Here is a 22763-nt window from a genome sequence, read left to right on the forward strand (position 1 = left end):
TCCCGGTTTAAACAGACCCAGAGTGATTAGCAACTGACCACGACCCATTCCATTACGGACAGGCCTGATTTTCAATGCTTATGAAATCGATGGCAACATAAATCGGACTGCTCTGTAACAGGCAGCTGATTACGATGCCCGCTTTTCTGTTGGACGACAAATTGAAGGTTTACTCCATTATAATTTTTCCCTTTATCTCCGTCATTTCTCTCCAGCCAAATGAACTGACTGTAGGCGTCAGCCGTGGCTCAGCGGCAGCAAAGTCAAGCACCACTCCAGAGACTTGAGCACATAATCCAGGCTGACACTCCAGTGCAGTACTGAGGTAGTGCTGCACTGTTGGTGCCTCCGCCTTTCTAGTAAGACGTTAAACCGGGCCATCTGATCTCATGAGAGTATGCCGAAAAGAACGAGGATTTCTCGCCCTTTATTTAGCTCTCAACCAAAGACACTAAAACAGAAAATCTCGCCATTAAGGTTGATAAATATTTTTGAAATTACATTGGCCCAGTAATTCCTCTCTGAACACGTGAGTACGGACGGGGTACTCACGCGTGTGGCCGGAGGAATTGCCGGTTTTCAGCATGCACAGCGCACGCGGGGAAAACTGACATTTCCTGTCCCCTGAGCTAAGGGGTTCAGAGGCACAGCGCGTGCGACTGCACAGGCAGCGCGTGCACAGTGAACTTCATCGATTTCATTCATGGATTCAGTGAGGGTTGGTCCTGACAACTTGGAAATGAAAAAAGCAGGAGTAAAGCTATCGAGAAGCTGCGGAGGAAAAGCCTGTCATCGTGGAGCTTCTGAAAGTCATTTTATTTCTGTTTGGGAAAGGGAGGAAAGTTATTTTAAGAATGGCTGAGGTAAGTTTAAAAAAAAATTTTTGTTTAAAACGATTTTTCAGTACTGTAGGTAGAAGGAGCAATTGTGGCTGTGGGCAAGCCCTCATTGAATTTATTTTTATAAAATGTGAAATTTACTGTTTTAAAAATAATAAAATGCTTACAAAATGAAATTGTCATCAGTAATATTTAGAAAGTATGTATGTACGATTGTATGTATGTCTGTATATATTCCATTAAGGATGTGCATTTATGTATGTATTCCTTTCAGTACGTGGATGAATGTATTTATGTAATGATGAATTTCTGCAAATGTAATTTATTAGAAAAGGATCTAGGCCTGTGATATTCATCAGGCGGGAAGGATGTGTTTGCAAGCAAGCAATGCTTCCTGGTATAGGCCGAGTTGATGTTATAGGCACTAAGTTTATTAAAATAACTGTAACAACTATTTCCATTTACTCCGAACAGGTACGTCTGTGTAGTGAGGAGTCCTGTGAGCGAGAAACATGCCCTCTTATAGAAATGTTGCCGCGATGTTCTATGTGTATTTGCTTCAAAGAAATCGCAAGGCCAGGGAGCAACATAGAAGATTGAGGAACCATAACCGTCTCCTGATCAGAAGAAACAACTACCCACCCCACAGAGTTTACAGGGAGAGGCGATCATTTGATATGCTGTCCGAGGAGTTGTGTATCAGGAGGCTGCGCTTCAGTAAAGAGGCAATTGGCCGACTATGTGACATGTTGAAGGCAGACTTGTAGCCAAGCTCGAAAACACGCACTGCCTTGTCAGGGAACATGAAGGTAACCACAGCATTGAACTTCTTTGCAAGTGGATCATTTCAAGCAGGCACCGGTGACATATGCAACATCTCCAAGAATGCTGCGAAGGTCTGCGTTCACCAGGTCACAGAAGCCATTTGCCATAGGCTTTCAGATTTCATTCATTATGACTTGTCCACTCGACATCAGAAGGAGATGGCCTTAGCTTTTTATCGCATTGCTGGATTCCCCAAAGTGTTTGGGGCTGTCGATGGAACCCACATTGCTTTGAAGGCACCCAAGGATGCACCTGTGACATTCATTAACAGGAAGGGGTATCATTCATTGAATGTTATGATATTATGTGATGCACACCTCCAGATCCTAAACGTGAATGCAGGGCACTGGGGAAGTAATCATGACTCCTTCGTCCTCCGTAACTCTAAATTGTATGATTCTCTCAGCAAATTGCCTACAGGTTCCGCATGGATATTGGGCGACAAGGACTACCTGCTAAAATCATGGCTGGTGACGCCCTACCGCAATACCATTAATCAGTCTCAGGAGAGATACAACCATGCACATGTGACTACACGTCAAGTGGTGGAGAGGACAATAGGAGTTCTGAAATCACGCTTCCGGTACCTGGATAGGTTAGGGGGGACCTTGCAGTACTCTCACCAGAAAGTGGCGCGGATTGTGCTGGCCTGTCCTTGCCCTGCAGGAAGGACTGACCCTTAACAATGACGCCTGTTGAAGTGGAGGATGAAGGCGATGGCAATGTGCATGTTGCCAGGCCTCATGGGGAGGAGCCAAGTGCCGCCGAATCTAAGGCTGCTCGCGAACTGCTGGTAGCCAACACCTTGACGCAGTAGTTACGCCCTGTACCTACCCCTCCCCCCGCAAGGCAAAGACAGAAGCAGACACATATTAAAGTGAAAGAGTGACCTTTTATTGCATCATCAAAAACTTTTCATCTTCAATTTCGATGTATACAGTGAATAACTTGTAAATTTTAAGTAAAGCTTCTGTAGTTTTAAAAATTTTCTAAAAATGAACAATGCGGAAGAAATATTGTAAACAGTTCGTTTTTACTTGTCTTTCTTTTGTTGTGCAAGTAAAACATTCAGGATGTTAAGGACCTCTTTTATGCACTTTAATAATATTGAAGTTAACAGTTTTGAAATCACTTTATAAGCAGGTTTAAGTAATTTTTGTCTGATTTACAGTGAAATGGCAAAATTTAAGATGGGTACTACCTCATGTAACGTTTTCAAACATGTGCATAATGCTAACTGTTGGCAAAGAAAGTGTAAACATTTTACAGTAATTTTTACTTTCTTACTGCAATACAAACATTCAAGGTGGGAACTAGCTAGTTTCTACTTGTGTAACTGTTGTAAAAAAAATTGAAATAAAAGAAATGTTTAAATTGTTTTAAGATTGACTATTGGGTGTACTGCTTAAACGAAAAGGTAACATATCCTTTCATGCTGAAATAAACATTTAAATTTAAATATGAAAGAAAACATTAAACATTTTAATAAAATGAGAAATATAACAATTTAACGAATTGGCCACTGGCCTCTGTGGCTGAGGGTTGAAGGAGGCGGAGTGGGCAGAAGGTGACACGCTAACGTTTCCTGCGCCTTTTCAATGCCCTCTGCGGCCGCTGACTCCACGCACTGCTCATCCCGTGTTTGAGAGGTACTCTGTCCAGCTGTGGGAATGAAGCAGAAAACATTTGCAAAGGTAAAGCAAGATGTGCCACATCACCGATATTCAACACACACCTATCCTTCTTCAACATATAGCTGGGCAGGGCAACTCACTATGAGGGTCAGCAATGTTTGTTTCAGATCCTTCAGCAGGGCGATTGCTAGCAAATCCACACATCTGTTCGACCCGTTCCTCATGCTCGGTCAAAACCCTCAGCAACACCACTGCCTGTGCGTGTGCGTTCTCTGGCATTGTGAGAACTCTTACTCTGATATTAAAGAAGAGGAAATAGAATCATACAGCTGCATTTCTGACATGGTCAGCAGAGGCTTTGAAGACTGGGTTGGGTGTTTCTTAAAATCTCTGATTGAAGTTTTACAGCTCAAAGCACTGGAATCAAAATAAGAGAACAGAAGGTAACCCTGAGCTGCCCCCAAAGCCACAAAGTTTTATTGCCGGCTCAGGTGACTTTACCATGAATTAGCTTTAGAAAATTTAATGCAGAAGCCTTTTGCAATCCAGTTAAAATAAACTCTTAGCAATTTAACAGTACACTTTCGTTAAAACTGTACAAACCCTGACACATCGCAACAAGTCACTGAATTTCTTGCGACATTGTTCCGCTGTACGTGGAATGGTGGAGCTCGCGCTGACAGCTTGTGCAACTTCCGACCACGCTACCATCTGACCTTTTCGCGGTGCCCTCGACTGCTCATTCCCCATGATGCGCAGACGCCTCGCCTCCACCTCGCTGAGGAGACTTCTGAGGTCATCCTCAGTGAAGTTCTGAGTTCTTTTAATCACGTTAAATGTGGTCATTCCAGCCATCTCAATTTGCTAATTAACTGAACAGAATTAAAAGATTGATTTCAAGGCTTTAAAAACTGCTCAAACAGCTTCAATTCTCTTTAAAACATTCTGAGAGTCATCAAAATCATTCAAAACTTTTTAAAAGTTTATAAAAGTTACCAAAACATTGATAAAAATACACAGAACCTACCTGCACTTCTCTTCTGTGAGAAAGAGTGCTCTCCAGCTGCTTTCACAGATTATGGGCGTGTCCTATTAAAATGAGACCTCAAGGGGCGTGTCTCACTTGCACAGCGCGCCGCAGGCTTCGCGCTGGCTGCGCTCCTGGGCGGCGTGACGTCATACGCTGCCCGGGATTCTTCTCTTTCAAAAAGGAATTCCAGGCGTCGCTGGAGGTGAACGGCAGGCACGTCGGGTAAGTGCAGATCGGGGGCTTGCACGCGCGACAAGCCCCCCGATCGTAATTTCTGCCGCATTACCTCCTAAAGGAGAAATTTATGTTTCTGCTCCCTAATCATTTGCCTCTGTTCCTGCTACTCTTTCATTCGGTGACAATCTCAGCAGCAGAAAGGAGGAGTTCGACAATCTCCGAATCGCGATCACTGCTCCACCTTCATTCAAGAAGTTGAAGAATTGCAGTGGTCTCTTTTAATTTTAACGAGATATCAGTAATGCATGGGGCACAGACCAGGACGATGCTGACGAAATTGCATTTGAAAGCTTATTTTAGGCAAGATTCAGTTAAATGCTCGGAAAGTGTACCAGCATCAAACGTAATAACGTCGAGGATGGGATCCAAACCCTCGCGTACAGATCAGCAATGGATTAACAGTCCATCGCCTTAACCTCTCGGCCACCTCGTCTCCACCATACACTGCTCTCAGCCATTGCATTTCCTGCTTTTTGCATCTAAGCAGAAATACCCTGAAAGAAAGTCCACTTCACCGCTTATCCTGCCCGTGCACACAGATCTACAATGTTGAAAATGTACAATCAGCTTAATGTAAGCAAAAGGCCTTCCGCTGCTTCAGTTGAGGGACTGTCAAAAATGGTCGGTTTGAAGCTAGATTCAAAACATAAAAAGTGTCGCCCAGGATTCGAACCTGCAATCTTCTGATAACTGAAAAACTCACAAGGGAAATCAGGTGCTTTATCTATTCGGCTATGCAGCCGCTGATATTGGTGAACCTCTTTATATGGGGAGAATTGTGAGCAGATTCAAGGAAACTGTTTGCAAAAAGAAGCGGATTGAGCAGAAGATAAACATTTTAACTGAAAGAACAGGACTTCTGCGAGCTGGGTTTGCACCAGCGCAGGGAATCACAATGCAACTTGAAGCAGAATATCGGCGGCTCGTTGGTCTACGGGTATGATTCTCGCTTAGGGTAATTCTGTGGCTTAAAATGCGAGATGTCCCGGGTTGAAATCCCGGACGAGCCCCGCCGCATTGAGTTAAACTCAACACCTCGGTCATGAAAGCTGAAATCGCTCTACTTCAAAAAAAACGGAATGATCCGGGACTGTGAGCTCTGCCATTTTAAACAGACACAGAATGATCCGGGACTGTTAGCACTCCCGGTTTAAACAGAACCAAAGTGATTAACAACTGACCACGACCCATTCCATAATAGGCAGGCCTGATTTTCAATGCTTATGAAACCGATGGCAACATAAATCGGACTGTTTCTATAACAGGCGGCCGATTACAATGCCCGCTTTTCTGTTGGACGACAAATTGAAGGTTTACTCCATTGTAATTTTTCCCTTTATATCCGTCATTTCTCTCCAGCCAAATGAACTGAGTGTAGGTGTCAGCCGTGGCTCAGCGGCAGCAAAATCAAGCACCACTCCAGAGACTTGAGCACATAATCCAGGCTGACACTCCAGTGCGGTACTGAGGTAGTGCTGCACTGTTGGTGCCTCCGTCTTCCAAGTAAGACGTTAAACTGGGTCCTCCGATCCCTTGAGAGTTTGCCGGAAATAACGAGGATTTCTCGCCCATTATTTATCTCTCAACCAAAGACACTAAAACAGAAAATCTCTTCATGAGGGTTGATAAATATTTTTGAAATTACATTGCCTCCTAAAGGAGAAATTTATGTTTCTGCTCCCTAATCATTTGCCTCTGGTCCCGCTAGTCTTTCATTCGGTGACAATCTCAGCAGAAGAAAGGAGGAGTTCTCCAATCTCTGAATCGCGATCACTGCTCCAACTGCATTCAAGAATTTGAAGAATTGCAGTGGTCTCTTTTAATTTTAACAAGATATGAGTAATGCATTGGGCACAGACCAGGAGCACCAGGGCGATTCTGACGAAATTGCATTTGAAAGCTTATTTTAGTCAAGATTCAGTTAAATGCTCGGAAAGTACACCAGTTTCAAACGTAATAACGACGAGCATGGGATCCGAATACTCACGTACAGATCGAGCAATGGGTAAACAGTCCATCTCCTGAGCCTATCGGCCACCTCGTCTCCACCATATCCTGCTCTCAGCCATTCCATTTCCTGCTTTTTGCATCTAAGCAGAAAAATCCTGAAAGAAAGCCCACTTCACCGCTTATCCTGCCCGTGCACACAGATCTACAATGTTGAAAATGTACAATCAGCTTAATGTAAGGAAAAGGCCTTCCACTGCTTCAGTTGAGGGACTTTCAAAAATGGTCGGTTTGAAGCCAAATTCGGAACAGAAAAAGTGTCGCCCAGTTAATTAAACGACCGCAGCAGGATTCGAACCTGCAATCTTCTGATAACTGAAAAAAACTCGCAACCGAAGAACAAACGCCTTATCCATTAGGCCACGCAGCCGCTGATGTTGCTAAGCCTCTTCTTATGGGGAGAATTGTGAGCAGATTCAAGGAAACTGCTCGCAAAAAGAAGCGGATTGAGGAACAGTTAAACATTTTAACTGAATGAAGAGGACTTCTGCGAGCTGGGTTTGCACCAGCGCAGGGAATCGCAATGCAACTTAAAGCAAAACATCGGTGGCTCGTTGGTCTAGGGATATGATTCTCGCTTAGGGAATTTCCGTGGCTTAAAATGCGAGAGATCCCGGGTTCAAATCCCGGACGAGCCCCGCCACATTTAGTTGAATTCAACACCTCGGTCATGAAAACTGAAATCGTTCTCCTTTAAAAAAAACGGAATGATCCGGGACTGTGAGCTCTGCCATTTCAAACAGAAACAGAATGATCCGGGACTGTGAGCACTCTCTTTTTAAACAGACCCAGAGTGATTAACAACTGACCACGACCCATTCCATTATAGACAGGCCTGATTTTCAATGCTTATGAAATCGATGGCAACATATATCGGACTGTTTCTATAACAGGCGGCCGATTACGATGCCCGCTTTTCTGTTGGGTGACAAATTGAAAGTTTACTCCATTGTAATTTTTCCATTTATCTCCGTCATTTCTCTCCAGCCAAATGAACTGAGTCTAGGTGTCAGCCGTGGCTCAGCGGCAGCAAAGTCAAGCACCACTCCAGAGACTTGAGCAGATAATCCAGGCTGACACTCCAGTGCAGTAATGAGGTAGTGCTGCACTGTTGGTGCCTCCGTCTTTCTAGTAAGACGTTAAACCGGGTCCTCCGATCCCATGAGAGTATGCCGAAAAGAACGAGGATGTCTCGCCCCTTATTTATATCTCAACCAAAGACACTAAAGCAGAAAATCTCGTCATTAAGGTTGATAAATAGTTTTGAAATTACATTGCCTCCTAAAGGAGAAATTTATGTTTCTGCTCCCTAATCATTTGGCTCTGGTCCCGCTACTCTTTAATTCGGTGACAATCTCAGCAGAAGAAAGGAGGAGTTCGACAATCTTCGAATCGCGATCACTGCTCCAACTTCATTCAAGAAGTTGAAGAATTGCAGTGGTCTCTTTTAATTTTAACAAGATATGAGTAATGCATGGGGCACAGACCAGGAGCACCAGAGCGCCTCTGACGAAATTGCATTTGAAAGCTTATTTTAGACAAGATTCAGTTAAATGCTCGGAAAGTGTACCAGTATCAAACGTAATAACGACGAGGATGGGAGCTGAACCCTCGCGTACAGATCGGCAATAGATTAACTGTCTATCGCCTTAACCTTTCGGCCACCTCGACTCAACCATATACTGCTCTCAGCCATTTCATTTCCTGCTTTTTGCATCGAAGCAGAAATACCCTGAAAGAAAGTCCACTTCACCGCTTATCCTGCCCGTGCACCCAGATCAACAATGTTCAAAATGTACAATCAGCTTAATGTAAGCAAAAGGCCTTCCACTGCTTCAGTTGAGGGACTGTCAAAAATGGTCGGTTTGAAGCCAGATTCGGAACAGAAAAAGTGTCGCCCAGTTAATTAAACGACTGCGGCAGGACTCGATCCTGCAATTTTCTGATGACTAAATAACTCATAACCGAAGTCAGACGCCTTATCCATTCGGCCACGCAACCGCTGATATTGCTGGTTGTCTTTTTATGGGGAGAATTGTGAGCAGATTCAAGGAAACTGCTCGCAAAAAGAAGCGGATTGAGGAAAAGTTAAACATTTTAACCGAATGAACAGGACTTCTGCGAGCTGGGTTTGCACCAGCGCAGGGAATCACAATGCAACTTGAAGCAGAGCATCGGTGGTTCGTTGGTCTAGGGGTATGACTCTCGCTTAGGGAATTTCCGTGGCTTAAAATGCGAGACGTCCCGGGTTCAAATCCCGGACTGAGCCCCGCCGCATTTAGTGAAACTCAACACCTCGGTCATGAAAGCTGAAACCGTTCTACTTTAAAAAATACGGAATTAATCGGGACTGTGAGCTCTGCCATTTTAAACAGAAACAGAATGATCCGGGAATGTGAGCACTCCCGGTTTAAATAGACCCAGAGTGATTAACAACTGACCACGACCCATTCCATTATAGACAGGCCTGATTTTCAATGCTTATGAAATCGATGGCAACATAAATCGGACTGTTTCTATAACAGGCGGCCGATTACGATGCCCGCTTTTCTGTTGGGTGACAAATTGAAAGTTTACTCCATTGTAATTTTTCCCTTTATCTCCGTCATTTCTCTCCAGCCAAATGAACTGAGTCTAGGTGTCAGCCGTGGCTCAGCGGCAGCAAAGTCAAGCACCACTCCAGAGACTTGAGCACATAATCCAGGCAGACACCCCAGTGCAGTAATGACGTAGTACTGCACTGTTGGTGCCTCCGTCTTTCTAGTAAGACGTTAAACCGGGTCCTCCGATCCCATGAGAGTATGCCGAAAAGAACGAGGATATCTCGCCCCTTATTTATATCTCAACCAAAGACACTAAAACAGAAAATCTCGTCATTAAGGTTGATAAATATTTTTGAAATTACATTGCCTCCTAAAGGAGAAATTTATGTTTCTGCTCCCTAATCATTTGCCTCTGGTCCCGCTACTCTTTCATTCGGTGACAATCTCAGCAGAAGAAAGGAGGAGTTCGACAATCTCCGAATCGCGATCACTGCTCCAACTTCATTCAAGAAGTTGAAGAATTGCAGTGGTCTCTTTTAATTTTAACAAGATATGAGTAATGCATGGGGCACAGACCAGGAGCACCAGAGCGACTCTGACGAAATTGCATTTGAAAGCTTATTTTAGGCAAGATTCAGTTAAATGCTCGGAAATTGTACCAGTATCAAACGTAATAATGACGAGAATGGGAGCTGAACCCTCGCGTACAGATCGGCAATAGATTAACAGTCTATCGCCTTAACCTTTCGGCCACCTCGACTCAACCATATACCGCTCTCAGCCATTCCATTTCCTGCTTTTTGCATCTAAGCAGAAATACCCTGAAAGAAAGTCCACTTCACCGCTTATCCTGCCCGCGCACCCAGATCTACAATGTTGAAAATGTACAATCAGCTTAATGTAAGCAAAAGGCCTTCCACTGCTTCAGCTGAGGGACTGTCAAAAATTGTCGGTTTGAAGCCAGATTCGGAACAGAAGAAGTGTCGCCCAGTTAATTAAACGACCGCAGCAGGACTCAAACCTGCAATCTTCTGATAACTGAAAAACTCGCTAACCGAATTCAGACGCCTTACCCATTAGGCCACGCAGCCGCAGATGCTGCTGAGCTTCTTTTTATGGGGAGAATTGTGAGCAGATTCAAGGAAACTGCTCGCAAAAAGAAGCGGATTGAGGAAAAGTTAAACATTTTAACTGAATGAACAGGACTTCTGCGAGCTGGGTTTGCACCAGCGCAGGGAATCGCAATGCAACTTAAACCATAACATCGGCGGCTCGTTGGTCTAGGGGTATGATTCTCGCTTAGGGAATTTCCCATGGCTTAAATTGCGAGAGGTCCCGGGTTCAAATCCCGGACGAGCCCCGCCACATTTAGTTGAATTCAACACCTCGGTCATGAAAACTGAAATCGTTCTCCTTTAAAAAAAACGGAATGATCCGGGACTGTGAGCTCTGCCATTTCAAACAGAAACAGAATGATCCGGGACTGTGAGCACTCTCTTTTTAAACAGACCCAGAGTGATTAACAACTGACCACGACCCATTCCATTATAGACAGTCCTGATTTTCAATGCTTATGAAATCGATGGCAACATATATCGGACTGTTTCTATAACAGGCGGCCGATTACGATGCCCGATTTTCTGTTGGGTGACAAATTGAAAGTTTACTCCATTGTAATTTTCCCTTTATCTCCGTCATTTCTCTCCAGCCAAATGAACTGAGTCTAGGTGTCAGCCGTGGCTCAGCGGCAGCAAAGTCAAGCACCACTCCAGTGACTTGAGCACATAATCCAGGCTGACATTCCAGTGCAGTAATGACGTAGTGCTGCACTGTTGGTGCCTCCGTCTTTCTAGTAAGACGTTAAACCGGGCCCTCGGATCCCATGAGAGTATGCCGAAAAGAACGAGGATGTCTCGCCCATTATTTATATCTCAACCAAAGACACTAAAGCAGAAAATCTCGTCATTAAGGTTGATAAATATTTTTGAAATTACATTGCCTCCTAAAGGAGAAATTTATGTTTCTGCTCCCTAATCATTTGGCTCTGGTCCCGCTACTCTTTCATTCGGTGACAATCTCAGCAGAAGAAAGGAGGAGTTCGACAATCTCCGAATCGCGATCACTGCTCCAACTTCATTCAAGAAGTTGAAGAATTGCAGTGGTCTCTTTTAATTTTAACAAGATATGAGTAATGCATGGGGCACAGACCAGGAGCACCAGAGCGCCTCTGACGAAATTGCATTTGAAAGCTTATTTTAGACAAGATTCAGTTAAATGCTCGGAAAGTGTACCAGTATCAAACGTAATAACGACGAGGATGGGAGCTGCACCCTCGCGTACAGATCGGCAATAGTTTAACTGTCTATCGCCTTAACCTTTCGGCCACCTCGACTCAACCATATACTGCTCTCAGCCATTTCATTTCCTGCTTTTTGCATCCAAGCAGAAATACCCTGAAAGAAAGTCCACTTCACCGCTTATCCTGCCCGTGCACCCAGATCAACAATGTTGAAAATGTACAATCAGCTTAATGTAAGCAAAAGGCCTTCCACTGCTTCAGTTGAGGGACTGTCAAAAATGGTCGGTTTGAAGCCAGATTCGGAACAGAAAAAGTGTCGCCCAGTTAATTAAACGACTGCGGCAGGACTCGAACCTGCAATCTTCTGATGACTGAATAACTCATAACCGAAGTCAGACGCCTTATCCATTAGGCCACGCAGCCGCTGATACTGCTGGTTGTCTTTTTATGGGGAGAATTGTGAGCAGATTCAAGGAAACTGCTCGCAAAAAGAAGCGGATTGAGGAAAAGTTAAACATTTTAACTGAATGAACAGGACTTCTGCGAGCTGGGTTTGCACCAGCGCAGGGAATCACAATGCAACTTGAAGCAGAGCATCGGTGGTTCGTTGGTCTAGGGGTATGACACTCGCTTAGGGATATTTCCGTGGCTTAAAATGCGAGACGTCCCGGGTTCAAATCCCGGACTGAGCCCCGCCGCATTTAGTTAAACTCAACACCTCGGTCATGAAAGCTGAAACCGTTCTACTTTAAAAAATACGGAATTAATCGGGACTGTGAGCTCTGCCATTTTAAACAGAAACAGAATGATCCGGGAATGTGAGCACTCCCGGTTTAAACAGACCCAGAGTGATTAACAACTGACCACGACCCATTCCATTATAGACAGGCCTGATTTTCAATGCTTATGAAATCGATGGCAACATAAATCGGACTGTTTCTATAACAGGCGGCCGATTACGATGCCCGCTTTTCTGTTGGCTGACAAATTGAAAGTTTACTCCATTGTAATTTTTCCCTTTATCTCCGTCATTTCTCTCCAGCCAAATGAAGTGAGTCTAGGTGTCAGCCGTGGCTCAGCGGCAGCAAAGTCAAGCACCACTCCAGAGACTTGAGCAGATAATCCAGGCAGACACTCCAGTGCAGTAATGACGTAGTGCTGCACTGTTGGTGCCTCCGTCTTTCTAGTAAGACGTTAAACCGGGTCCTCCGATCCCATGAGAGTATGCCGAAAAGAACGAGGATGTCTCGCCCCTTATTTATATCTCAACCAAAGACACTAAAACAGAAAATCTCGTCATTAAGGTTGATAAATATTTTTGAAATTACATTGCCTCCTAAAGGAGAAATTTATGTTTCTGCTCCCTAATCATTTGCCTCTGGTCCCGCTACTCTTTCATTCGGTGACAATGTCAGCAGAAGAAAGGAGGAGTTCGACAATCTCCGAATCGCGATCACTGCTCCAACTTCATTCAAGAAGTTGAAGAATTGCAGTGGTCTCTTTTAATTTTAACAAGATATGAGTAATGCATGGGGCACAGACCAGGAGCACCAGAGCGACTCTGACGAAATTGCATTTGAAAGCTTATTTTAGGCAAGATTCAGTTAAATGTTCGGAAATTGTACCAGTATCAAACGTAATAATGACGAGAATGGGAGCTGAACCCTCGCGTACAGATCGGCAATAGATTAACAGTCTATCGCCTTAACCTTTCGGCCACCTCGACTCAACCATATACCGCTCTCAGCCATTCCATTTCCTGCTTTTTGCATCTAAGCAGAAATACCCTGAAAGAAATTCCACTTCACCGCTTATCCTGCCCGTGCACCCAGATCTACAATGTTGAAAATGTACAATCAGCTTAATGTAAGCAAAAGGCCTTCCACTGCTTCAGCTGAGGGACTGTCAAAAATTGTCGGTTTGAAGCCAGATTCGGAACAGAAGAAGTGTCGCCCAGTTAATTAAACGACCGCAGCAGGACTCAAACCTGCAATCTTCTGATAACTGAAAAACTCGCTAACCGAATTCAGACGCCTTACCCATTAGGCCACGCAGTCGCAGATGCTGCTGAGCTTCTTTTTATGGGGAGAATTGTGAGCAGATTCAAGGAAACTGCTCGCAAAAAGAAGCGGATTGAGGAAAAGTTAAACATTTTAACTGAATGAACAGGACTTCTGCGAGCTGGGTTTGCACCAGCGCAGGGAATCGCAATGCAACTTAAACTATAACATCGGCGGCTCGTTGGTCTAGGGGTATGATTCTCGCTTAGGGAATTTCCATGGCTTAAATTGCGAGAGGTCCCGGGTTCAAATCCCGGACGAGCCCCGCCACATTTAGTTGAATTCAACACCTCGGTCATGAAAACTGAAATCGTTCTCCTTTAAAAAAAACGGAATGATCCGGGACTGTGAGCTCTGCCATTTCAAACAGAAACAGAATGATCCGGGACTGTGAGCACTCTCTTTTTAAACAGACCCAGAGTGATTAACAACTGACCACGACCCATTCCATTATAGACAGGCCTGATTTTCAATGCTTATGAAATCGATGGCAACATAAATCGGACTGTTTCTATAACAGGCGGCCGATTACGATGCCCGCTTTTCTGTTGGGTGACAAATTGAAAGTTTACTCCATTGTAATTTTCCCTTTATCTCCGTCATTTCTCTCCAGCCAAATGAACTGAGTCTAGGTGTCAGCCGTGGCTCAGCGGCAGCAAAGTCAAGCACCACTCCAGAGACTTGAGCACATAATCCAGGCAGACACTCCAGTGCAGTAATGACGTAGTGCTGCACTGTTGGTGCCTCCGTCTTTCTAGTAAGACGTTAAACCGGGCCCTCGGATCCCATGAGAGTATGCCGAAAAGAACGAGGATGTCTCGCCCATTATTTATATCTCAACCAAAGACACTAAAGCAGAAAATCTCGTCATTAAGGTTGATAAATATTTTTGAAATTACATTGCCTCCTAAAGGAGAAATTTATGTTTCTGCTCCCTAATCATTTGGCTCTGGTCCCGCTACTCTTTAATTCGGTGACAATCTCAGCAGAAGAAAGGAGGAGTTCGACAATCTCCGAATCGCGATCACTGCTCCAACTTCATTCAAGAAGTTGAAGAATTGCAGTGGTCTCTTTTAATTTTAACAAGATATGAGTAATGCATGGGGCACAGACCAGGAGCACCAGAGCGCCTCTGACGAAATTGCATTTGAAAGCTTATTTTAGACAAGATTCAGTTAAATGCTCGGAAAGTGTACCAGTATCAACCGTAATAACGACGAGGATGGGAGCTGCACCCTCGCGTACAGATCGGCAATAGATTAACTGTCTATCGCCTTAACCTTTCGGCCACCTCGACTCAACCATATACTGCTCTCAGCCATTTCATTTCCTGCTTTTTGCATCGAAGCAGAAATACCCTGAAAGAAAGTCCACTTCACCGCTTATCCTGCCCGTGCACCCAGATCAACAATGTTGAAAATGTACAATCAGCTTAATGTAAGCAAAAGGCCTTCCACTGCTTCAGTTGAGGGACTGTCAAAAATGGTCGGTTTGAAGCCAGATTCGGAACAGAAAAAGTGTCGCCCAGTTAATTAAACGACTGCGGCAGGACTCGAACCTGCAATCTTCTGATGACTGAATAACTCATAACCGAAGTCAGACGCCTTATCCATTAGGCCACGCAGCCGCTGATACTGCTGGTTGTCTTTTTATGGGGAGAATTGTGAGCAGATTCAAGGAAACTGCTCGCAAAAAGAAGCGGATTGAGGAAAAGTTAAACATTTTAACCGAATGAACAGGACTTCTGCGAGCTGGGTTTGCACCAGCGCAGGGAATCACAATGCAACTTGAAGCAGAGTATCGGTGGTTCGTTGGTCTAGGGGTATGACTCTCGCTTAGGGAATTTCCGTGGCTTAAAATGCGAAACGTCCCGGGTTCAAATCCCGGACTGAGCCCCGCCGCATTTAGTTAAACTCAACACCTCGGTCATGAAAGCTGAAACCGTTCTACTTTAAAAAATACGGAATTAATCGGGACTGTGAGCTCTGCCATTTTAAACAGAAACAGAATGATCCGGGAATGTGAGCACTCCCGGTTTAAATAGACCCAGAGTGATTAACAACTGACCACGACCCATTCCATTATAGACAGGCCTGATTTTCAATGCTTATGAAATCGATGGCAACATAAATCGGACTGTTTCTATAACAGGCGGCCGATTACGATGCCCGCTTTTCTGTTGGCTGACAAATTGAAAGTTTACTCCATTGTAATTTTTCCCTTTATCTCCGTCATTTCTCTCCAGCCAAATGAACTGAGTCTAGGTGTCAGCCGTGGCTCAGCGGCAGCAAAGTCAAGCACCACTCCAGAGACTTGAGCAGATAATCCAGGCTGACACTCCAGTGCAGTAATGACGTAGTGCTGCACTGTTGGTGCCTCCGTCTTTCTAGTAAGACGTTAAACCGGGCCCTCGGATCCCATGAGAGTATGCCGAAAAGAACGAGGATGTCTCGCCCCTTATTTATATCTCAACCAAAGACACTAAAACAGAAAATCTCGTCATTAAGGTTGATAAATATTTTTGAAATTACATTGCCTCCTAAAGGAGAAATTTATGTTTCTGCTCCCTAATCATTTGCCTCTGGTCCCGCTACTCTTTCATTCGGTGACAATGTCAGCAGAAGAAAGGAGGAGTTCGACAATCTCCGAATCGCGATCACTGCTCCAACTTCATTCTAGAAGTTGAAGAATTGCAGTGGTCTCTTTTAATTTTAACAAGATATGAGTAATGCATGGGGCACAGACCAGGAGCACCAGAGCGACTCTGACGAAATTGCATTTGAAAGCTTATTTTAGGCAAGATTCAGTTAAATGCTCGGAAATTGTACCAGTATCAAACGTAATAATGACGAGAATGGGAGCTGAACCCTCGCGTACAGATCGGCAATAGATTAACAGTCTATCGCCTTAACCTTTCGGCCACCTCGACTCAACCATATACCGCTCTCAGCCATTCCATTTCCTGCTTTTTGCATCTAAGCAGAAATACCCTGAAAGAAAGTCCACTTCACCGCTTATCCTGCCCGTGCACCCAGATCTACAATGTTGAAAATGTACAATCAGCTTAATGTAAGCAAAAGGCCTTCCACTGCTTCAGCTGAGGGACTGTCAAAAATTGTCGGTTTGAAGCCAGATTCGGAACAGAAGAAGTGTCGCCCAGTTAATTAAACGACCGCGGCAGAACTCGAACTTGCAATCTTCTGATAACTGAAAAACTCGCTAACCGAATTCAGACGCCTTACCCATTAGGCCACGCAGCCGCAGATGCTGCTGAGCTTCTTTTTATGGGGAGAATTGTGAGCAGATTCAAGGAAACTGCTCGCAAAAAGAAGCGGATTGAGGAAAAGTTAAACATTTTAACTGAATGAACAGGACTTCTGCGAGCTGGGTTTGCACCAGCGCAGGGAATCGCAATGCAACTTAAACTATAACATCGGCGGCTCGTTGGTCTAGGGGTATGACTCTCGCTTAGGGAATTTCCATGGCTTAAATTGCGAGAGGTCCCGGGTTCAAATCCCGGACGAGCCCCGCCACATTTAGTTGAATTCAACACCTCGGTCATGAAAACTGAAATCGTTCTCCTTTAAAAAAAACGGAATGATCCGGGACTGTGAGCTCTGCCATTTCAAACAGAAACAGAATGATCCGGGACTGTGAGCACTCTCTTTTTAAACAGACCCAGAGTGATTAACAACTGACCACGACCCATTCCATTATAGACAGGCCTGATTTTCAATGCTTATGAAATCGATGGCAACATATATCGGACTGTTTCTATAACAGGCGGCCGATTACGATGCCCGCTTTTCTGTTGGGTGACAAATTGAAAGTTTACTCCATTGTAATTTTCCCTTTATCTCCGTCATTTCTCTCCAGCCAAATGAACTGAGTCTAGGTGTCAGCCGTGGCTCAGCGGCAGCAAAGTCAAGCACCACTCCAGAGACTTGAGCACATAATCCAGGCTGACACTCCAGTGCAGTAATAAGGTAGTGCTGCACTGTTGGTGCCTCCGTCTTTCTAGTAAGACGTTAAACCGGGCCCTCGGATCCCATGAGAGTATGCCGAAAAGAACGAGGATGTCTCGCCCATTATTTATATCTCAACCAAAGACACTAAAGCAGAAAATCTCGTCATTAAGGTTGATAAATATTTTTGAAATTACATTGCCTCCTAAAGGAGAAATTTATGTTTCTGCTCCCTAATCATTTGCCTCTGGTCCCGCTACTCTTTAATTCGGTGACAATCTCAGCAGAAGAAAGGAGGAGTTCGACAATCTCCGAATCGCGATCACTGCTCCAACTTCATTCAAGAAGTTGAAGAATTGCAGTGGTCTCTTTTAATTTTAACAAGATATGAGTAATGCATGGGGCACAGACCAGGAGCACCAGAGCGCCTCTGACGAAATTGCATTTGAAAGCTTATTTTAGACAAGATTCAGTTAAATGCTCGGAAAGTGTACCAGTATCAAACGTAATAACGACGAGGATGGGAGCTGCACCCTCGCGTACAGATCGGCAATAGATTAACTGTCTATCGCCTTAACCTTTCGGCCACCTCGACTCAACCATATACTGCTCTCAGCCATTTCATTTCCTGCTTTTTGCATCGAAGCAGAAATACCCTGAAAGAAAGTCCACTTCACCGCTTATCCTGCCCGTGCAATGTTGAAAATGTACAATCAGCTTAATGTAAGCAAAAGGCCTTCCACTGCTTCAGTTGAGGGACTGTCAAAAATGGTCGGTTTGAAGCCAGATTCGGAACAGAAAAAGTGTCGCCCAGTTAATTAAACGACTGCGGCAGGACTCGAACGTGCAATCTTCTGATGACTGAATAACTCATAACCGAATTCAGACGCCTTATCCATTAGGCCACGCAGCCGCTGATATTGCTAGTTGTCTTTTTATGGGGAGAATTGTGAGCAGATTCAAGGAAACTGCTCGCAAAAAGAAGCGGATTGAGGAAAAGTTAAACATTTTAACTGAATGAACAGGACTTCTGCGAGCTGGGTTTGCACCAGCGCAGGGAATCACAATGCAACTTGAAGCAGAGCATCGGTGGTTCGTTGGTCTAGGGGTATGACTCTCGCTTAGGGAATTTCCGTGGCTTAAAATGCGAGACGTCCCGGGTTCAAATCCCGGACTGAGCCCCGCCGCATTTAGTTAAACTCAACACCTCGGTCATGAAAGCTGAAACCGTTCTACTTTAAAAAATACGGAATTAATCGGGACTGTGAGCTCTGCCATTTTAAACAGAAACAGAATGATCCGGGAATGTGAGCACTCCCGGTTTAAACAGACCCAGAGTGATTAACAACTGACCACGACCCATTCCATTATAGACAGGCCTGATTTCCAATGCTTATGAAATCGATGGCAACATATATCGGACTGTTTCTATAACAGGCGGCCGATTACGATGCCCGCTTTTCTGTTGGGTGACAAATTGAAAGTTTACTCCATTGTAATTTTCCCTTTATCTCCGTCATTTCTCTCCAGCCAAATGAACTGAGTCTAGGTGTCAGCCGTGGCTCAGCGGCAGCAAAGTCAAGCACCACTCCAGAGACTTGAGCAGATAATCCAGGCTGACACTCCAGTGCAGTAATGACGTAGTGCTGCACTGTTGGTGCCTCCGTCTTTCTAGTAAGACGTTAAACCGGGCCCTCGGATCCCATGAGAGTATGCCGAAAAGAACGAGGATGTCTCGCCCATTATTTATATCTCAACCAAAGACACTAAAGCAGAAAATCTCGTCATTAAGGTTGATAAATATTTTTGAAATTACATTGCCTCCTAAAGGAGACATTTATGTTTCTGCTCCCTAATCATTTGGCTCTGGTCCCGCTACTCTTTAATTCGGTGACAATCTCAGCAGAAGAAAGGAGGAGTTCGACAATCTCCGAATCGCGATCACTGCTCCAACTTCATTCAAGAAGTTGAAGAATTGCAGTGGTCTCTTTTAATTTTAACAAGATATGAGTAATGCATGGGGCACAGACCAGGAGCACCAGAGCGCCTCTGACGAAATTGCATTTGAAAGCTTATTTTAGACAAGATTCAGTTAAATGCTCGGAAAGTGTACCAGTATCAAACGTAATAACGACGAGGATGGGAGCTGCACCCTCGCGTACAGATCGGCAATAGATTAACTGTCTATCGCCTTAACCTTTCGGCCACCTCGACTCAACCATATACTGCTCTCAGCCATTTCATTTCCTGCTTTTTGCATCGAAGCAGAAATACCCTGAAAGAAAGTCCACTTCACCGCTTATCCTGCCCGTGCACCCAGATCAACAATGTTGAAAATGTACAATCAGCTTAATGTAAGCAAAAGGCCTTCCACTGCTTCAGTTGAGGGACTGTCAAAAATGGTCGGTTTGAAGCCAGATTCGGAACAGAAAAAGTGTCGCCCAGTTAATTAAACGACTGCGGCAGGACTCGATCCTGCAATTTTCTGATGACTAAATAACTCATAACCGAAGTCAGACGCCTTATCCATTAGGCCACGCAGCCGCTGATACTGCTGGTTGTCTTTTTATGGGGAGAATTGTGAGCAGATTCAAGGAAACTGCTCGCAAAACGAAGCGGATTGAGGAAAAGTTAAACATTTTAACCGAATGAACAGGACTTCTGCGAGCTGGTTTTGCACCAGCGCAGGGAATCACAATGCAACTTGAAGTCAGAGCATCGGTGGTTCGTTGGTCTAGGGGTATGACTCTCGCTTAGGGAATTTCCGTGGCTTAAAATGCGAGACGTCCCGGGTTCAAATCCTGGACTGAGCCCCGCCGCATTTAGTTAAACTCAACACCTCGGTCATGAAAGCTGAAACCGTTCTACTTTAAAAAATACGGAATTAATCGGGACTGTGAGCTCTGCCATTTTAAACAGAAACAGAATGATCCGGGAATGTGAGCACTCCCGGTTTAAATAGACCCAGAGTGATTAACAACTGACCACGACCCATTCCATTATAGACAGGCCTGATTTTCAATGCTTATGAAATCGATCGCAACATAAATCGGACTGTTTCTATAACAGGCGGCCGATTACGATGCCCGCTTTTCTGTTGGGTGACAAATTGAAAGTTTACTCCATTGTAATTTTTCCCTTTATCTCCGTCATTTCTCTCCAGCCAAATGAACTGAGTCTAGGTGTCAGCCGTGGCTCAGCGGCAGCAAAGTCAAGCACCACTCCAGAGACTTGAGCAGATAATCCAGGCAGACACCCCAGTGCAGTAATGACGTAGTGCTGCACTGTTGGTGCCTCCGTCTTTCTAGTAAGACGTTAAACCGGGTCCTCCGATCCCATGAGAGTATGCCGAAAAGAACGAGGATGTCTCGCCCCTTATTTATATCTCAACCAAAGACACTAAAACAGAAAATCTCGTCATTAAGGTTGATAAATATTTTTGAAATTACATTGCCTCCTAAAGGAGAAATTTATGTTTCTGCTCCCTAATCATTTGCCTCTGGTCCCGCTACTCTTTCATTCGGTGACAATGTCAGCAGAAGAAAGGAGGAGTTCGACAATCTCCGAATCGCGATCACTGCTCCAACTTCATTCAAGAAGTTGAAGAATTGCAGTGGTCTCTTTTAATTTTAACAAGATATGAGTAATGCATGGGGCACAGACCAGGAGCACCAGAGCGACTCTGACGAAATTGCATTTGAAAGCTTATTTTAGGCAAGATTCAGTTAAATGCTCGGAAATTGTACCAGTATCAAACGTAATAATGACGAGAATGGGAGCTGAACCCTCGCGTACAGATCGGCAATAGATTAACAGTCTATCGCTGTGGTAAACCACTTTATCATTACACTATAGTTATCACTGTTGTATTGTTATCACCGTTGTATCACGATACGAGGTCGCCTCTTGTCGCGCTGTTATACCTGGGCTGACCACCTCCGACTCCGCCCATGGCTCCACCTACCTGCCCAGGTATAAAGGTAGTCGACTGGCTGGTATTCCTCCTTGTTGGACCCGATCACCCACGAGGGTGGGCTCTGTTATTTAGTCAATAAAAACCTTTAGTTATGTTCCTAACTCGTCGCCTTTTATTGGACGAATTGATAGGTATATCAATTTTATTGACTAAATTTTAAAGATGTCTACTACTGGCCAGCCAGAAGCCCTCCCAGAAGCACAGCCACACCAGCCGGCTTGGCTGCAAGCCCTCAAACCACCGTACCTGGATCTAAACCCACAGGCAGCAAACGCAGCCCTCAACTTCAAACACTGGCTGGACTGCTTCGAATCCTACCTGGAAGAATCCGGCGCCCCGCAGAGATCCAAACTAAGACTTCTGAACGCCCAAGCGAGCCCGAGAGTATACACACTCATACAGGACACGACTACGTACGAGGCCGCTATCAACCTACTGAAACAGCAGTACCGCAGCCCGGTAAATTACATGTACACCAGGCACCTCCTAAGATCCCGCCCGCAACAGCCAGGAGAGTCTGTAGCTGAATTTTTACGGGCGCTAAGAGCACTTGGCAGGAACTGTGACTTTAAAGCGGTGACGGCTGTTGAAAATACGGAAGATAATATCCGCGATGCCTTTGTGAAAGGCCTACGGTCCGACTACTCACGGCAAAGACTGCTTGAAGCTAAAGACCTCGACCTGGACAAAGCTGAAGCCCTCGCTCTCTCCCTGGAGGTGGCCCATCAGGACCAGGAGGCGTTTTCCAGGTACTGCTCGCGACCCTGGGACTCGGGCCCGACCCCTACCGCAATACCCTTCGCAGCGCCGCCCCCGGGACCTACCTCAGCGTCGGCGTCCCGGACCCGACCGGGCCCGCCACCCCCGGTACCGGCTCCGACATCGGGCACCCGCGATCGGGCCGCCGGCTGCTTCTTTTGCGGCCAGGAGAAGCACCCGAGGTCGCGCTGCCCAGCCAGGAACTCTACCTGCACAACCTGCAGGAAGAAAGGCCATTTCTCTAAGGCCTGCAGGAGCGGATCTTCAGAGGCCAGCAGTGCCTCATGCGAACTGTGGGGGCGGCCATCTTCTTTCACGGCAACTGAGGCCAGTATCCCCACACGTGAGTCATGGGGGCGGCCATCTTTGATCAAGGCAACCGACCCCAATAGTGCCTCATGTGAGTTATGGGGGCAGCCATCTTCTCCGCCATTTTGTCCTACCTCGTGGGAGACGCCATTTTACCCACCACGCCCGACTGCCACCGGGCCCCCGGACCCGACGACCGCCTCGCCCGCAGACGACAACGACTCGCTTACCTACACGCTAGCCTCCGTCACTCTGGATCAAGCCCGCCCACACCACCTGT

At 45.3% G+C, this 22763-nt stretch overlaps 5 non-coding genes across 5 annotated transcripts; 3 read left to right on the plus strand and 2 right to left on the minus strand.

Annotated features, from left to right (window-relative positions):
• The first annotated feature begins 10384 nt into the window (after positions 1-10384).
• trnap-agg (transfer RNA proline (anticodon AGG)) lies at positions 10385-10475 on the plus strand. The gene is given in 2 exon segments: positions 10385-10420; positions 10440-10475. It is a non-coding gene; the product is annotated as a tRNA-Pro (tRNA).
• A 1272-nt stretch (positions 10476-11747) lies between these two features.
• Positions 11748-11837, minus strand: trnar-ucg (transfer RNA arginine (anticodon UCG)). The gene is given in 2 exon segments: positions 11748-11783; positions 11801-11837. It is a non-coding gene; the product is annotated as a tRNA-Arg (tRNA).
• Positions 11838-13649: 1812 nt separating this feature from the next.
• On the plus strand, positions 13650-13739 carry trnap-agg (transfer RNA proline (anticodon AGG)). The gene is given in 2 exon segments: positions 13650-13685; positions 13704-13739. It is a non-coding gene; the product is annotated as a tRNA-Pro (tRNA).
• Positions 13740-15011: 1272 nt separating this feature from the next.
• trnar-ucg (transfer RNA arginine (anticodon UCG)) lies at positions 15012-15101 on the minus strand. The gene is given in 2 exon segments: positions 15012-15047; positions 15065-15101. It is a non-coding gene; the product is annotated as a tRNA-Arg (tRNA).
• Positions 15102-16912: 1811 nt separating this feature from the next.
• Positions 16913-17002, plus strand: trnap-agg (transfer RNA proline (anticodon AGG)). The gene is given in 2 exon segments: positions 16913-16948; positions 16967-17002. It is a non-coding gene; the product is annotated as a tRNA-Pro (tRNA).
• Positions 17003-22763: the final 5761 nt, after the last annotated feature.

Source organism: Somniosus microcephalus, unplaced genomic scaffold, assembly GCF_052327205.1.
Source record: "Somniosus microcephalus isolate GS21.2 unplaced genomic scaffold, FLI_Smic_1.0 unresolved_chr1, whole genome shotgun sequence".
NCBI classification, from domain to species: domain Eukaryota; kingdom Metazoa; phylum Chordata; class Chondrichthyes; order Squaliformes; family Somniosidae; genus Somniosus; species Somniosus microcephalus.